This window comes from Camellia sinensis, chromosome 11 (assembly GCF_055761805.1).
Source record: "Camellia sinensis isolate YWXY chromosome 11, ASM5576180v1, whole genome shotgun sequence".
Lineage (NCBI taxonomy): Eukaryota > Viridiplantae > Streptophyta > Magnoliopsida > Ericales > Theaceae > Camellia > Camellia sinensis.
This window is the reverse complement of record NC_138971.1, coordinates 1,437,567-1,453,251: the sequence shown is the minus strand read 5'-3', so window position 1 is coordinate 1,453,251 and position 15,685 is coordinate 1,437,567.

Genomic DNA, 15,685 nt, shown 5'->3' with positions numbered 1-15,685 from the left:
CTCGAACACCTATACGGATTCTCCTGCACTGTGGCAGATATGTAAATACGGGGTTTACATACCATTTCTTGCGCGTTACGGTTCGAACACTCGAACAACTATGCGGATTCTCCTGCACAGTGGCAGATATGTAAATACGGGGTTCCGGTACCATTTCTTGCGCATTACGGTTCGAACACTCGAACACCTATACGGATTCTCCTGCACAGTGGCAGATATGTAAATACGGGGTTTCGGTACCATTTCTTGCGCATTACGGTTCGAACACTCGAACACCTATACGGATTCTCCTAAACAGTGGCAGATATGTAAATACGGGGTTTCGGTACCATTTCTTGCGCATTACGGTTCGAACACTCGAACACCTATACGGATTCTCCTGCCCAGTGGCAGATATGTAAATACGGGGTTTACATACCATTTCTTGCGCAATACGGTTCGAACACTCGAACACCTATGCGGATTCTCCTGCACAGTGGCAGATATGTAAATACGGGGTTTCGGTACCATTTGTTGCGCATTACGATTCGAACACTCGAACACCTATACGGATTATCCTGCACAGTGGCAGATATGTAAATACGGGGTTTCGGTACCATTTCTTGCGCATTACGGTTCGAACACTCGAACACCTATACGGATTCTCCTAAACAGTGGCACATATGTAAATACGGGGTTTCGGTACCATTTCTTGCGCATTACGGTTCGAACACTCGAACACCTATATGGATTCTCCTGCACAGTGGCAGATATGTAAATACGGGGTTTACATACCATTTCTTCCGCATTACGGTTCGAACACTCGAACACCTATACGGATTCTCCTGCACAGTGGCAGATATGTAAATACGGGGTTTACATACCATTTCTTGCGCATTACGGTTCGAACACTCGAACACCTATGCGGATTCTCCTGCACAGTGGCAGATATGTAAATACGGGGTTTCGGTACCATTTCTTGCGCATTACGGGTCGAACACTCGAACACCTATACGGATTCTCCTGCACAGTGGCAGATAAGTAAATACGGGGTTTCGGTACCATTTCTTGCGCATTACGGTTCGAACACTCGAACACCTATACGGATTCTCCTGCACAGTGGCAGATATGTAAATACGGGGTTTCGGTACCATTTCTTGCGCATTACGGTTCGAACACTCGAACACCTATACGGATTCTCCTGCACAGTGGCAGATATGTAAATACGGGGTTTACAAACCATTTCTTGCGCATTACGGTTCGAACACTCGAACACCTATGCGGATTCTCCTGCACAGTGGCAGATATGTAAATACGGGGTTTCTGTACCATTTCTTGCGCATTACGGTTCGAACACTCGAACACCTATACGGATTCTCCTGTACAGTGGCAGATATGTAAATACGGGGTTTACGAACCATTTCTTGCGCATTACGGTTCGAACACTCGAACACCTATGCGGATTCTCCTGCACAGTGGCAGATATGTAAATACGGGGTTTCGGTACCATTTTCTTGCGCATTACGGTTCGAACACTCGAACACCTATACGGATTCTCCTGCACTGTGGCAGATATGTAAATACGGGGTTTACATACCATTTCTTGCGCGTTACGGTTCGAACACTCGAACAACTATGCGGATTCTCCTGCACAGTGGCAGATATGTAAATACGGGGTTCCGGTACCATTTCTTGCGCATTACGGTTCGAACACTCGAACACCTATACGGATTCTCCTGCACAGTGGCAGATATGTAAATACGGGGTTTCGGTACCATTTCTTGCGCATTACGGTTCGAACACTCGAACACCTATACGGATTCTCCTAAACAGTGGCAGATATGTAAATACGGGGTTTCGGTACCATTTCTTGCGCATTACGGTTCGAACACTCGAACACCTATACGGATTCTCCTGCCCAGTGGCAGATATGTAAATACGGGGTTTACATACCATTTCTTGCGCAATACGGTTCGAACACTCGAACACCTATGCGGATTCTCCTGCACAGTGGCAGATATGTAAATACGGGGTTTCGGTACCATTTGTTGCGCATTACGATTCGAACACTCGAACACCTATACGGATTATCCTGCACAGTGGCAGATATGTAAATACGGGGTTTCGGTACCATTTCTTGCGCATTACGGTTCGAACACTCGAACACCTATACGGATTCTCCTAAACAGTGGCACATATGTAAATACGGGGTTTCGGTACCATTTCTTGCGCATTACGGTTCGAACACTCGAACACCTATATGGATTCTCCTGCACAGTGGCAGATATGTAAATACGGGGTTTACATACCATTTCTTCCGCATTACGGTTCGAACACTCGAACACCTATACGGATTCTCCTGCACAGTGGCAGATATGTAAATACGGGGTTTACATACCATTTCTTGCGCATTACGGTTCGAACACTCGAACACCTATGCGGATTCTCCTGCACAGTGGCAGATATGTAAATACGGGGTTTCGGTACCATTTCTTGCGCATTACGGGTCGAACACTCGAACACCTATACGGATTCTCCTGCACAGTGGCAGATAAGTAAATACGGGGTTTCGGTACCATTTCTTGCGCATTACGGTTCGAACACTCGAACACCTATACGGATTCTCCTGCACAGTGGCAGATATGTAAATACGGGGTTTCGGTACCATTTCTTGCGCATTACGGTTCGAACACTCGAACACCTATACGGATTCTCCTGCACAGTGGCAGATATGTAAATACGGGGTTTACAAACCATTTCTTGCGCATTACGGTTCGAACACTCGAACACCTATGCGGATTCTCCTGCACAGTGGCAGATATGTAAATACGGGGTTTCTGTACCATTTCTTGCGCATTACGGTTCGAACACTCGAACACCTATACGGATTCTCCTGTACAGTGGCAGATATGTAAATACGGGGTTTACGAACCATTTCTTGCGCATTACGGTTCGAACACTCGAACACCTATGCGGATTCTCCTGCACAGTGGCAGATATGTAAATACGGGGTTTCGGTACCATTTTCTTGCGCATTACGGTTCGAACACTCGAACACCTATACGGATTCTCCTGCACTGTGGCAGATATGTAAATACGGGGTTTACATACCATTTCTTGCGCGTTACGGTTCGAACACTCGAACAACTATGCGGATTCTCCTGCACAGTGGCAGATATGTAAATACGGGGTTCCGGTACCATTTCTTGCGCATTACGGTTCGAACACTCGAACACCTATACGGATTCTCCTGCACAGTGGCAGATATGTAAATACGGGGTTTCGGTACCATTTCTTGCGCATTACGGTTCGAACACTCGAACACCTATACGGATTCTCCTAAACAGTGGCAGATATGTAAATACGGGGTTTCGGTACCATTTCTTGCGCATTACGGTTCGAACACTCGAACACCTATACGGATTCTCCTGCCCAGTGGCAGATATGTAAATACGGGGTTTACATACCATTTCTTGCGCAATACGGTTCGAACACTCGAACACCTATGCGGATTCTCCTGCACAGTGGCAGATATGTAAATACGGGGTTTCGGTACCATTTGTTGCGCATTACGATTCGAACACTCGAACACCTATACGGATTATCCTGCACAGTGGCAGATATGTAAATACGGGGTTTCGGTACCATTTCTTGCGCATTACGGTTCGAACACTCGAACACCTATACGGATTCTCCTAAACAGTGGCACATATGTAAATACGGGGTTTCGGTACCATTTCTTGCGCATTACGGTTCGAACACTCGAACACCTATATGGATTCTCCTGCACAGTGGCAGATATGTAAATACGGGGTTTACATACCATTTCTTCCGCATTACGGTTCGAACACTCGAACACCTATACGGATTCTCCTGCACAGTGGCAGATATGTAAATACGGGGTTTACATACCATTTCTTGCGCATTACGGTTCGAACACTCGAACACCTATGCGGATTCTCCTGCACAGTGGCAGATATGTAAATACGGGGTTTCGGTACCATTTCTTGCGCATTACGGGTCGAACACTCGAACACCGATACGGATTCTCCTGCACAGTGGCAGATAAGTAAATACGGGGTTTCGGTACCATTTCTTGCGCATTACGGTTCGAACACTCGAACACCTATACGGATTCTCCTGCACAGTGGCAGATATGTAAATACGGGGTTTCGGTACCATTTCTTGCGCATTACGGTTCGAACACTCGAACACCTATACGGATTCTCCTGCACAGTGGCAGATATGTAAATACGGGGTTTACAAACCATTTCTTGCGCATTACGGTTCGAACACTCGAACACCTATGCGGATTCTCCTGCACAGTGGCAGATATGTAAATACGGGGTTTCTGTACCATTTCTTGCGCATTACGGTTCGAACACTCGAACACCTATACGGATTCTCCTGTACAGTGGCAGATATGTAAATACGGGGTTTACGAACCATTTCTTGCGCATTACGGTTCGAACACTCGAACACCTATGCGGATTCTCCTGCACAGTGGCAGATATGTAAATACGGGGTTTCGGTACCATTTTCTTGCGCATTACGGTTCGAACACTCGAACACCTATACGGATTCTCCTGCACTGTGGCAGATATGTAAATACGGGGTTTACATACCATTTCTTGCGCGTTACGGTTCGAACACTCGAACAACTATGCGGATTCTCCTGCACAGTGGCAGATATGTAAATACGGGGTTCCGGTACCATTTCTTGCGCATTACGGTTCGAACACTCGAACACCTATACGGATTCTCCTGCACAGTGGCAGATATGTAAATACGGGGTTTCGGTACCATTTCTTGCGCATTACGGTTCGAACACTCGAACACCTATACGGATTCTCCTAAACAGTGGCAGATATGTAAATACGGGGTTTCGGTACCATTTCTTGCGCATTACGGTTCGAACACTCGAACACCTATACGGATTCTCCTGCCCAGTGGCAGATATGTAAATACGGGGTTTACATACCATTTCTTGCGCAATACGGTTCGAACACTCGAACACCTATGCGGATTCTCCTGCACAGTGGCAGATATGTAAATACGGGGTTTCGGTACCATTTGTTGCGCATTACGATTCGAACACTCGAACACCTATACGGATTATCCTGCACAGTGGCAGATATGTAAATACGGGGTTTCGGTACCATTTCTTGCGCATTACGGTTCGAACACTCGAACACCTATACGGATTCTCGTAAACAGTGGCACATATGTAAATACGGGGTTTCGGTACCATTTCTTGCGCATTACGGTTCGAACACTCGAACACCTATATGGATTCTCCTGCACAGTGGCAGATATGTAAATACGGGGTTTACATACCATTTCTTCCGCATTACGGTTCGAACACTCGAACACCTATACGGATTCTCCTGCACAGTGGCAGATATGTAAATACGGGGTTTACATACCATTTCTTGCGCATTACGGTTCGAACACTCGAACACCTATGCGGATTCTCCTGCACAGTGGCAGATATGTAAATACGGGGTTTCGGTACCATTTCTTGCGCATTACGGGTCGAACACTCGAACACCTATACGGATTCTCCTGCACAGTGGCAGATAAGTAAATACGGGGTTTCGGTACCATTTCTTGCGCATTACGGTTCGAACACTCGAACACCTATACGGATTCTCCTGCACAGTGGCAGATATGTAAATACGGGGTTTCGGTACCATTTCTTGCGCATTACGGTTCGAACACTCGAACACCTATACGGATTCTCCTGCACAGTGGCAGATATGTAAATACGGGGTTTACAAACCATTTCTTGCGCATTACGGTTCGAACACTCGAACACCTATGCGGATTCTCCTGCACAGTGGCAGATATGTAAATACGGGGTTTCTGTACCATTTCTTGCGCATTACGGTTCGAACACTCGAACACCTATACGGATTCTCCTGTACAGTGGCAGATATGTAAATACGGGGTTTACGAACCATTTCTTGCGCATTACGGTTCGAACACTCGAACACCTATGCGGATTCTCCTGCACAGTGGCAGATATGTAAATACGGGGTTTCGGTACCATTTTCTTGCGCATTACGGTTCGAACACTCGAACACCTATACGGATTCTCCTGCACTGTGGCAGATATGTAAATACGGGGTTTACATACCATTTCTTGCGCGTTACGGTTCGAACACTCGAACAACTATGCGGATTCTCCTGCACAGTGGCAGATATGTAAATACGGGGTTCCGGTACCATTTCTTGCGCATTACGGTTCGAACACTCGAACACCTATACGGATTCTCCTGCACAGTGGCAGATATGTAAATACGGGGTTTCGGTACCATTTCTTGCGCATTACGGTTCGAACACTCGAACACCTATACGGATTCTCCTAAACAGTGGCAGATATGTAAATACGGGGTTTCGGTACCATTTCTTGCACATTACGGTTCGAACACTCGAACACCTATACGGATTCTCCTGCCCAGTGGCAGATATGTAAATACGGGGTTTACATACCATTTCTTGCGCAATACGGTTCGAACACTCGAACACCTATGCGGATTCTCCTGCACAGTGGCAGATATGTAAATACGGGGTTTCGGTACCATTTGTTGCGCATTACGATTCGAACACTCGAACACCTATACGGATTATCCTGCACAGTGGCAGATATGTAAATACGGGGTTTCGGTACCATTTCTTGCGCATTACGGTTCGAACACTCGAACACCTATACGGATTCTCCTAAACAGTGGCACATATGTAAATACGGGGTTTCGGTACCATTTCTTGCGCATTACGGTTCGAACACTCGAACACCTATATGGATTCTCCTGCACAGTGGCAGATATGTAAATACGGGGTTTACATACCATTTCTTCCGCATTACGGTTCGAACACTCGAACACCTATACGGATTCTCCTGCACAGTGGCAGATATGTAAATACGGGGTTTACATACCATTTCTTGCGCATTACGGTTCGAACACTCGAACACCTATGCAGATTCTCCTGCACAGTGGCAGATATGTAAATACGGGGTTTCGGTACCATTTCTTGCGCATTACGGGTCGAACACTCGAACACCTATACGGATTCTCCTGCACAGTGGCAGATAAGTAAATACGGGGTTTCGGTACCATTTCTTGCGCATTACGGTTCGAACACTCGAACACCTATACGGATTCTCCTGCACAGTGGCAGATATGTAAATACGGGGTTTCGGTACCATTTCTTGCGCATTACGGTTCGAACACTCGAACACCTATACGGATTCTCCTGCACAGTGGCAGATATGTAAATACGGGGTTTACAAACCATTTCTTGCGCATTACGGTTCGAACACTCGAACACCTATGCGGATTCTCCTGCACAGTGGCAGATATGTAAATACGGGGTTTCTGTACCATTTCTTGCGCATTACGGTTCGAACACTCGAACACCTATACGGATTCTCCTGTACAGTGGCAGATATGTAAATACGGGGTTTACGAACCATTTCTTGCGCATTACGGTTCGAACACTCGAACACCTATGCGGATTCTCCTGCACAGTGGCAGATATGTAAATACGGGGTTTCGGTACCATTTTCTTGCGCATTACGGTTCGAACACTCGAACACCTATACGGATTCTCCTGCACTGTGGCAGATATGTAAATACGGGGTTTACATACCATTTCTTGCGCGTTACGGTTCGAACACTCGAACAACTATGCGGATTCTCCTGCACAGTGGCAGATATGTAAATACGGGGTTCCGGTACCATTTCTTGCGCATTACGGTTCGAACACTCGAACACCTATACGGATTCTCCTGCACAGTGGCAGATATGTAAATACGGGGTTTCGGTACCATTTCTTGCGCATTACGGTTCGAACACTCGAACACCTATACGGATTCTCCTAAACAGTGGCAGATATGTAAATACGGGGTTTCGGTACCATTTCTTGCGAATTACGGTTCGAACACTCGAACACCTATACGGATTCTCCTAAACAGTGGCAGATATGTAAATACGGGGTTTCGGTACCATTTCTTGCGCATTACGGTTCGAACACTCGAACACCTATATGTATTCTCCTGCACAGTGGCAGATATGTAAATACGGGGTTTACATACCATTTCTTGCGCGTTACGGTTCGAACACTCGAACACCTATACGGATTCTCCTGCACAGTGGCAGATATGTAAATACGGGGTTTACATACCATTTCTTGCGCATTACGGTTCGAACACTCGAACACCTATGCGGATTCTCTTGCACAGTGGCAGATATGTAAATACGGGGTTTCGGTACCATTTCTTGCGCATTACGGGTCGAACACTCGAACACCTATACGGATTCTCCTGCACAGTGGCAGATAAGTAAATACGGGGTTTCGGTACCATTTCTTGCGCATTACGGTTCGAACACTCGAACACCTATACGGATTCTCCTGCATAGTGGCAGATATGTAAATACGGGGTTTCGGTACCATTTCTTGCGCATTACGGTTCGAACACTCGAACACCTATACGGATTCTCCTGCACAGTGGCAGATATGTAAATACGGGGTTTCGGTACCATTTCTTGCGCATTACGGTTCGAACACTCGAACACCTATGCGGATTCTCCTGCACAGTGGCAGATATGTAAATACGGGGTTTCGGTACCATTTCTTGCGCATTACGGGTCGAACACTCGAACTCCTATACGGATTCTCCTGCACAGTGGCAGATAAGTAAATACGGGGTTTCGGTACCATTTCTTGCGCATTACGGTTCGAACACTCGAACACCTATACGGATTCTCCTGCACAGTGGCAGATATGTAAATACGGGGTTTCGGTACCATTTCTTGCGCATTACGGTTCGAACACTCGAACACCTATACGGATTCTCCTGCACAGTGGCAGATATGTAAATACGGGGTTTACAAACCATTTCTTGCGCATTACGGTTCGAACACTCGAACACCTATGCGGATTCTCCTGCACAGTGGCAGATATGTAAATACGGGGTTTCTGTACCATTTCTTGCGCATTACGGTTCGAACACTCGAACACCTATACGGATTCTCCTGTACAGTGGCAGATATGTAAATACGGGGTTTACGAACCATTTCTTGCGCATTACGGTTCGAATACTCGAACACCTATGCGGATTCTCCTGCACAGTGGCAGATATGTAAATACGGGGTTTCGGTACCATTTTCTTGCGCATTACGGTTCGAACACTCGAACACCTATACGGATTCTCCATCACTGTGGCAGATATGTAAATACGGGGTTTACATACCATTTCTTGCGCGTTACGGTTCGAACACTCGAACAACTATGCGGATTCTCCTGCACAGTGGCAGATATGTAAATACGGGGTTTCGGTAACATTTCTTGCGCATTACGGTTCGAACACTCGAACACCTATACGGATTCTCCTGCACAGTGGCAGATATGTAAATACGGGGTTTCCGTACCATTTCTTGCGCATTACGGTTCGAACACTCGAACACCTATACGGATTCTCCTGCACAGTGGCAGATATGTAAATACGGGGTTTCCATACCATTTCTTGCGCATTACGGTTCGAACACTCGAACACCTATACGGATTCTCCTGCACAGTGGCAGATATGTAAATACGGGGTTTACATACCATTTCTTGCGCAATACGGTTCGAGCACTCGAACACCTGTGCGGATTCTCCTGCACAATGGCAGATATGTAAATACGGGGTTTCGGTACCATTTCTTGCGCATTACGGTTCGAACACTCGAACACCTATACGGATTCTCCTGCACAGTGGCAGATATGTAAATACGGGGTTTCCGTACCATTTCTTGCGCATTACGGTTCGAACACTCGAACACCTATACGGATTCTCCTGCACAGTGGCAGATATGTAAATACGGGGTTTCCATACCATTTCTTGCGCATTACGGTTCGAACACTCGAACACCTATACGGATTCTCCTGCACAGTGGCAGATATGTAAATACGGGGTTTACATACCATTTCTTGCGCAATACGGTTCGAGCACTCGAACACCTGTGCGGATTCTCCTGTACAATGGCAGATATGTAAATACGGGGTTTCGGTACCATTTCTTGCGCATTACGGTTCGAACACTCGAACACCTATACGGATTCTCCTGCACAGTGGCAGATATGTAAATACGGGGTTTCGGTACCATTTCTTGCGCATTACGGTTCGAACACTCGAACACCTATGCGGATTCTCCTGCACAGTGGCAGATATGTAAATACGGGGTTTCGGTACCATTTCTTGCGCATTACGGGTCGAACACTCGAACTCCTATACGGATTCTCCTGCACAGTGGCAGATAAGTAAATACGGGGTTTCGGTACCATTTCTTGCGCATTACGGTTCGAACACTCGAACACCTATACGGATTCTCCTGCACAGTGGCAGATATGTAAATACGGGGTTTCGGTACCATTTCTTGCGCATTACGGTTCGAACACTCGAACACCTATACGGATTCTCCTGCACAGTGGCAGATATGTAAATACGGGGTTTACAAACCATTTCTTGCGCATTACGGTTCGAACACTCGAACACCTATGCGGATTCTCCTGCACAGTGGCAGATATGTAAATACGGGGTTTCTGTACCATTTCTTGCGCATTACGGTTCGAACACTCGAACACCTATACGGATTCTCCTGTACAGTGGCAGATATGTAAATACGGGGTTTACGAACCATTTCTTGCGCATTACGGTTCGAACACTCGAACACCTATGCGGATTCTCCTGCACAGTGGCAGATATGTAAATACGGGGTTTCGGTACCATTTTCTTGCGCATTACGGTTCGAACACTCGAACACCTATACGGATTCTCCATCACTGTGGCAGATATGTAAATACGGGGTTTACATACCATTTCTTGCGCGTTACGGTTCGAACACTCGAACAACTATGCGGATTCTCCTGCACAGTGGCAGATATGTAAATACGGGGTTTCGGTAACATTTCTTGCGCATTACGGTTCGAACACTCGAACACCTATACGGATTCTCCTGCACAGTGGCAGATATGTAAATACGGGGTTTCCGTACCATTTCTTGCGCATTACGGTTCGAACACTCGAACACCTATACGGATTCTCCTGCACAGTGGCAGATATGTAAATACGGGGTTTCCGTACCATTTCTTGCGCATTACGGTTCGAACACTCGAACACCTATACGGATTCTCCTGCACAGTGGCAGATATGTAAATACGGGGTTTCCGTACCATTTCTTGCGCATTACGGTTCGAACACTCGAACACCTATACGGATTCTCCTGCACAGTGGCAGATATGTAAATACGGGGTTTCCATACCATTTCTTGCGCATTACGGTTCGAACACTCGAACACCTATACGGATTCTCCTGCACAGTGGCAGATATGTAAATACGGGGTTTACATACCATTTCTTGTGCAATACGGTTCGAGCACTCGAACACCTGTGCGGATTCTCCTGCACAATGGCAGATATGTAAATACGGGGTTTCGGTACCATTTCTTGCGCATAACGGTTCGAACACTCGAACACCTATACGGATTCTCCTACACAGTGGCAGATATGTAAATACGGGGTTTCGGTACCATTTCTTGCGCATTACGGTTCGAACACTCGAACACCTATACGGATTCTCCTGCACAGTGGCAGATATGTAAATACGGGGTTTCGGTACCATTTCTTGCGCATTACGGTTCGAACACTCGAACACCTATACGGATTCTCCTGCACAGTGGCAGATATGTAAATACGGGGTTTCCGTACCATTTCTTGCGCATTACGGTTCGAACACTCGAACACCTATACGGATTCTCCTGCACAGTGGCAGATATGTAAATACGGGGTTTCCATACCATTTCTTGCGCATTACGGTTCGAACACTCGAACACCTATACGGATTCTCCTGCACAGTGGCAGATATGTAAATACGGGGTTTACATACCATTTCTTGTGCAATACGGTTCGAGCACTCGAACACCTGTGCGGATTCTCCTGCACAATGGCAGATATGTAAATACGGGGTTTCGGTACCATTTCTTGCGCATAACGGTTCGAACACTCGAACACCTATACGGATTCTCCTGCACAGTGGCAGATATGTAAATACGGGGTTTCGGTACCATTTCTTGCGCATTACGGTTCGAACACTCGAACACCTATACGGATTCTCCTGCATAGTGGCAGATTTGTAAATACGGGGTTTCGGTACCATTTCTTGCGCATTACGGGTCGAACACTCGAACACCTATACGGATTCTCCTGCACAGTGGCAGATAAGTAAATACGGGGTTTCGGTACCATTTCTTGCGCATTACGGTTCGAACACTCGAACACCTATACGGATTCTCCTGCACAGTGGCAGATATGTAAATACGGGGTTTCGGTACCATTTCTTGCGCATTACGGTTCGAACACTCGAACACCTATACGGATTCTCCGGCACAGTGGCAGATATGTAAATACGGGGTTTACAAACCATTTCTTGCGCATTACGGTTCGAACACTCGAACACCTATGCGGATTCTCCTGCACAGTGGCAGATAAGTAAATACGGGGTTTCTGTACCATTTCTTGCGCATTACGGTTCGAACACTCGAACACCTATACGGATTCTCCTGTACAGTGGCAGATATGTAAATACGGGGTTTACGAACCATTTCTTGCGCATTACGGTTCGAACACTCGAACACCTATTCGGATTCTCCTGCACAGTGGCAGATATGTAAATACGGGGTTTCGGTACCATTTTCTTGCGCATTACGGTTCGAACACTCGAACACCTATACGGATTCTCCTGCACTGTGGCAGATATGTAAATACGGGGTTTACATACCATTTCTTGCGAGTTACGGTTCGAACACTCGAACAACTATGCGGATTCTCCTGCACAGTGGCAGATATGTAAATACGGGGTTTCGGTACCATTTCTTGCGCATTACGGTTCGAACACTCGAACACCTATACGGATTCTCCTGCACAGTGGCAGATATGTAAATACGGGGTTTCCGTACCATTTCTTGCGCATTACGGTTCGAACACTCGAACACCTATACGGATTCTCCTGCACAGTGGCAGATATGTAAATACGGGGTTTCCATACCATTTCTTGCGCATTACGGTTCGAACACTCGAACACCTATACGGATTCTCCTGCACAGTGGCAGATATGTAAATACGGGGTTTACATACCATTTCTTGCGCAATACGGTTCGAGCACTCGAACACCTGTGCGGATTCTCCTGCACAATGGCAGATATGTAAATACGGGGTTTCGGTACCATTTCTTGCGCATTACGGTTCGAACACTCGAACACCTATACGGATTCTCCTGCACAGTGGCAGATATGTAAATACGGGGTTTCGGTACCATTTCTTGCGCATTACGGTTCGAACACTCGAACACCAATGCGGATTCTCCTGCACAGTGGCAGATATGTAAATACGGGGTTTCGGTACCATTTCTTGCGCATTACGGGTCGAACACTCGAACTCCTATACGGATTCTCCTGCACAGTGGCAGATAAGTAAATACGGGGTTTCGGTACCATTTCTTGCGCATTACGGTTCGAACACTCGAACACCTATACGGATTCTCCTGCACAGTGGCAGATATGTAAATACGGGGTTTCGGTACCATTTCTTGCGCATTACGGTTCGAACACTCGAACACCTATACGGATTCTCCTGCACAGTGGCAGATATGTAAATACGGGGTTTACAAACCATTTCTTGCGCATTACGGTTCGAACACTCGAACACCTATGCGGATTCTCCTGCACAGTGGCAGATATGTAAATACGGGGTTTCTGTACCATTTCTTGCGCATTACGGTTCGAACACTCGAACACCTATACGGATTCTCCTGTACAGTGGCAGATATGTAAATACGGGGTTTACGAACCATTTCTTGCGCATTACGGTTCGAACACTCGAACACCTATGCGGATTCTCCTGCACAGTGGCAGATATGTAAATACGGGGTTTCGGTACCATTTTCTTGCGCATTACGGTTCGAACACTCGAACACCTATACGGATTCTCCTGCACTGTGGCAGATATGTAAATACGGGGTTTACATACCATTTCTTGCGCGTTACGGTTCGAACACTCGAACAACTATGCGGATTCTCCTGCACAGTGGCAGATATGTAAATACGGGGTTTCGGTACCATTTCTTGCGCATTACGGTTCGAACACTCGAACACCTATACGGATTCTCCTGCACAGTGGCAGATATGTAAATACGGGGTTTCCGTACCATTTCTTGCGCATTACGGTTCGAACACTCGAACACCTATACGGATTCTCCTGCACAGTGGCAGATATGTAAATACGGGGTTTCCATACCATTTCTTGCGCATTACGGTTCGAACACTCGAACACCTATACGGATTCTCCTGCACAGTGGCAGATATGTAAATACGGGGTTTACATACCATTTCTTGCGCAATACGGTTCGAGCACTCGAACACCTGTGCGGATTCTCCTGCACAATGGCAGATATGTAAATACGGGGTTTCGGTACCATTTCTTGCGCATAACGGTTCGAACACTCGAACACCTATACGGATTCTCCTGCACAGTGGCAGATATGTAAATACGGGGTTTCGGTACCATTTCTTGCGCATTACGGTTCGAACACTCGAACACCTATACGGATTCTCCTGCATAGTGGCAGATTTGTAAATACGGGGTTTCGGTACCATTTCTTGCGCATTACGGTTCGAACACTCGAACACCTATACGGATTCTCCTGCCCAGTGGCAGATATGTAAATACGGGGTTTACATACCATTTCTTGCGCAATACGGTTCGAACACTCGAACACCTATGCGGATTCTCCTGCACAGTGGCAGATATGTAAATACGGGGTTTCGGTACCATTTGTTGCGCATTACGATTCGAACACTCGAACACCTATACGGATTATCCTGCACAGTGGCAGATATGTCAATACGGGGTTTCGGTACCATTTCTTGCGCATTACGGTTCGAACACTCGAACACCTATACGGATTCTCCTAAACAGTGGCAGATATGTAAATACGGGGTTTCGGTACCATTTCTTGCGCATTACGGTTCGAACACTCGAACACCTATATGGATTCTCCTGCACAGTGGCAGATATGTAAATACGGGGTTTACATACCATTTCTTGCGCATTACGGTTCGAACACTCGAACACCTATACGGATTCTCCTGCACAGTGGCAGATATGTAAATACGGGGTTTACATACCATTTCTTGCGCATTACGGTTCGAACACTCGAACACCTATGCGGATTCTCCTGCACAGTGGCAGATATGTAAATACGGGGTTTCGGTACCATTTCTTGCGCATTACGGGTCGAACACTCGAACACCTATACGGATTCTCCTGCATAGTGGCAGATATGTAAATACGGGGTTTCGGTACCATTTCTTGCGCATTACGGGTCGAACACTCGAACACCTATACGGATTCTCCTGCACAGTGGCAGATAAGTAAATACGGGGTTTCGGTACCATTTCTTGCGCATTACGGTTCGAACACTCGAACACCTATACGGATTCTCCTGCACAGTGGCAGATATGTAAATACGGGGTTTCGGTACCATTTCTTGCGCATTACGGTTCGAACACTCGAACACCTATACGGATTCTCCGGCACAGTGGCAGATATGTAAATACGGGGTTTACAAACCATTTCTTGCGCATTACGGTTCGAACACTCGAACACCTA